At 47.6% G+C, this 4312-nt stretch overlaps 1 pseudogene; it reads left to right on the top strand.

The window, feature by feature from the left end:
- Positions 1 to 3383: 3383 nt before the first annotated feature.
- LOC110332969 lies at positions 3384 to 3973 on the top strand (annotated as a pseudogene).
- Positions 3974 to 4312: the final 339 nt, after the last annotated feature.

A 4312-nucleotide genomic window follows, 5' to 3' on the forward strand; every position in this document is an offset into this window, starting at 1 on the left:
CTTTGTACACCAGGCTGACATCAAACTCACAGAGATCTGAATCTGCCTGACTCTGATTGCTGAGTGCTTAAAAGCATGACATTAATGTGTTTTTCTAATAGTTGTCAGGACTTCTTAGGAGAAATGAACCATTAAAAAAAAAAAAAAAAAAAAGCCGGCAGTGGTGGCGCATGCCTTAGTCCCAGCACTTGGGAGGCAGAGGCAGGCAGATTTTTGAGTTCGAGGCCAGCCTGATCTACAAAGTGAGTTCCAGGACAGCCAGAGCTACACAGAGAGACCCTGTCTCGGAAAAACAAACACACACACACACACACACACACACACACACACACACACACAAAATAGATAAGGGACTGGAGAAATGGCTCAGTGGTTAAAAGTTGTGGCTGCTCTTCCAGAGGACCTGGGTTCAATTCCCAGCACCCACGTTATAGCTCACAACTGTCCATAACTCAGTTCCAGGGGATTTGACACCCTCATACAGGCAAAATATCAATGCACATAAAATAAAAATATCAATGCACATGAAATAAAAATAAATACCTTTTTAAAAAAAAAAAAGAAAGAAAGAAAAGAAAGAAATGCTGGGATTTCAGATGCATTGGCTAGGCATCGGTGGCACATGCCTTTAGTCCCAGCACTTGGGAGGCAGAAGCAGGCAGATTTCTGAGTTCGAGGCCAGCCTGGTCTACAGAGTGAGTTCCAAGACAGCCAGGGCTACACAGAGAAACCCTGTCTCGAACAACAAAAAAAAATAAAGTGAAAAAAAAAGAAAAAAGAAATTTAGTCAGCTGTCTTTGAATAATCTATCAGTTGAAGGTCTCTAATAGAAAGCAAAGTAAACAACTCACAAGAGGGAGTCAGAAGTGGTCATTTCAGCGCCAGGGGCAGCTTGTAGACTCAAGAACAGGGAACAGTACAACCTGATATTCACAGCGCTGGCGGCTTCCAAATGCTTCTAGGCTTCAAGGACTCACAATATAGATCACACTAGAGTGCGTGCCTGTCATGGAGCCCATATACACCCACCCCAGCGTGAGCATGGAACTCAGAGGATGAACTGAGAAAATTGGCCCTCTTCTCCATGTGGGTCTCAAGGCTCCAACTCACGCGTCCAGGCAAGCACCTTGACTCCCTAAGGATCTCCCTGCTTCGCCCCTTTCATAACGACTAAGGAAGAATAGTAAGTTTCATTCAGTGGATAAGGTGCTTTTAACCACATCAACTGACTGATAAGAAACCTAGTTGCTAGGCCGAGCGTGGTGTCGCACGCCTTTAATCCCAGTACTCAGGAGGCAGAGGCAGGTGGATTTCTGAGTTCAAGGCCAGCCTGGTCTACACAGTGAATTCCAGGACAGCCAGGGCTATACAGAGAAACCCTGTCTCAAAAAACCAAAAAAAAAAAAAAAGGAATTACATGGGCCCATCTAGATGGCACACCAAGAAAAGATTTTTTTTTTTTTTTTATTTTATGTGCTTTGGCGTTTGCCTGCCTGTGTGTGTATGGTGTATGTGTAAGGGTGTCAGATTTCCTGGAACTGGAGTCACAGAGCTGCCATGTGGTTGCTGGGAATTGAACCTGGATCCTCTGGAAGAGCAGCCAGTGCTCTTAACCACTGAGCCATCTCTCCAGTCCATGCTAAAGCTGATTCCTGACAAGACAGACAGACAGACAACCTAAGTCTGATCCCTGGAACCTGTGTGGTAGAAGGAGAGAACCAACTCCACAAGTTGTCTTCTGACCTCTACCTGTGTTACTTGGCATTTACACAAACACACGCGCACGCGCGTGCGCACGCGCACACACACACAGAGACATACGCATACACACACACACATACACACACACACACATACTCATACACCCATACAGACATACGCATACAAACACACACATACACACAGACATATGCATACACACACACAATTAGGTTTTACAAAAATAAATTAGAGCCAGGCAGTGGTGGCGCACGCCTTTAATCCCAGCACTCGGGAGGCAGAGGCAGGCGGATCTCTGAGTTCGAGGCCAGCCTGGTCTACACAGTGAGTTCCAGGACAGCCAGGGCTCTACGGAGAAACCCTGTCTTGAAAAACCAAAATAATAATTAATTAATTAATTAATTAAGAATTGCAACACTAGGGAGATGTCTCAGTCAATAAAGTATTGCCTGCTGCAGAAGCAGGAGGGCCTGAACTCCAGTGCCCACGTAAAAACACTGGGCATGGTGGCACATATCCATGATCCCAGCACTTGTGAGGAAAAGACAGGTGGATCGCTCCAGTTCACTGGCCAGCTGGAATGGCGAGTTCAAGGTTCAGTGAAAGACACTGGCCTCAAAAAGTAAAAAGACTGACTGAGGAAGACACTGAGTATTAACCTCTGACCTCTAAATGCCCTTGTATATGCATGCACCCATACATAACACACACACACACACACTAATAATTCAGAATCAGCCCATTAGCATGCCTTTCACATGTAAACCTGTAAGTCCCACATCTGCAGCAGCGCCTGCCTCTCCTGCAGCTCTCACACCAAGCCAATGTGTCACCCGCCCTAAGTCATCCAGGGGCCAGGTACAGTGTCTACAACCAGTTCCTGCTGGAATTATTCAAATACTTGGACTGAAAGCTTGTTGCCCCTCCCTGCTTTGTATCATTCCTGGAAAAACCCAATAAAGGCCCAGCCTCCATGTTCCATCCCCTCACCCCTGCTAAACAAAACCTGGAGTGCTTCCTGTGGCCAGGGGTAACATTGCTACCTGGCACCAGGAATTCGTGGCATAAAAAAGCCACCCATTACAACCAAGACAGGCAAGGGAGGCTCCTTTACTGGGACTTAGGTCCGCGCTGGAGGACTCGCTGGAGGACACGCTGGAGGACCTCACCTCTAGCTGTAAGGACAGCCCAGATAGATAGTGGCAGCTGCTCCCTGGACCAAGGAAATGGCAGACGTTTGCTGATCTTTCCGAGTTCATCTAAGTTTGGTAATTGTCTGGTGGTCATGGGCACATGTTTGCCTTTTCTTTCTTTGTTTGTTTATAGGCTAATGGAGGGACAAAGCCTAACTATGGAGCCCAGGCTGATCTCTTAATTCCCTTCAGTCCACTCTCCTAGCCTCATAAAAGTTGAAATTACAAGCACCTGCCTCTGTGCCCGGTGTTTGTCTGTGTGCACACGGTCCTGCCTTGAGGTTCATGGGCTAAGGGCGGTGACTCAGCTCAGGAACTGGTGAGCCGCTCCTCTTGACGCCATCATCTTTCACAACCATCCTGAACTATGCCTGCTTAGGGCCTTAATGATAAGGCAGAGGGAGAGAATGAGGTTCACATACCAGGGCCAGTGGACAGCGGTCAAGTTAATTCTGCAGCATGCAGGGCATGATGGTCCATGCCTGTTAGTCCCAGCTCACAGGAAGCTATGCAGGAGCGTCACTCTGAGTTACAGGTCAGCCTGGGCTCCGGTGTGAGACCATGTCTTAAAAACAAACACAGAGCCTCTGATTACTGTGCAGACACTGCCAAGTCCAAGAACCACACCACACACAACCAGTCCCGCAAATGACACCAAGAAACCCTGGTCACAAAGGCACAAATCTCTTAAGGGTGTTGACCCCAAGTTCCTGAGGAATATGCGCTTTGCCAAGAAGCACAAGAAAAGCCTGAAGAAGATGCAGGCCAACAATGCAAAGGCAGTGAGTACACGCGCAGAGGCCATCAAGGCCCTTGTGAAGTCTCAGGCCATCAAGCCCAAGATGCCAAAGGGCCCCAGTCACAAACCCAGCCGCCTGACTTTCATCGCTCATGCCAAGCTTGGGAAGCGGATTCGAAGCTACATGGCCAAGGGGCGAAGGCTCTGCCAACCAAAGCCCAAGGTTCAAACCAAGGCAGAGGCCAAAGCTCCAGCTAAGGCCCAGGCTTCAGCTCCAGCCCAAGCTCCCAAAGGTGCCCAGGCCCCTGTGAAGGCCCCATAGAAAAGACTCCTGCCAGTGTGAAGACATATGGCCTGCTGTGACACGTCTACCCACACACTATTTGCACACACACTATACTGTTGTTACAAATAAACTTGAGGAAAGAAAAATACACACACATACATACACACACAAATGAGAAAATGTGTGTGTGCATGCATCAGTATGTGCATATGTGTGTGCATGTATGTGCATGTACATGTGTATATGTATTGTGTGTGTGTTGTATGTACTTGTTAGTATAGGTGTGTGCAGATTGTATGCATGTGTGTCAGCACAGATGTGAAGAGCCAAGGCTGAAATCCACTGTCTTCCCTCCATCTATGTTTTGGAGATTGG

This window comes from Mus pahari, chromosome 15 (genome assembly GCF_900095145.1).
Source record: "Mus pahari chromosome 15, PAHARI_EIJ_v1.1, whole genome shotgun sequence".
NCBI classification, from domain to species: Eukaryota; Metazoa; Chordata; class Mammalia; order Rodentia; family Muridae; genus Mus; species Mus pahari.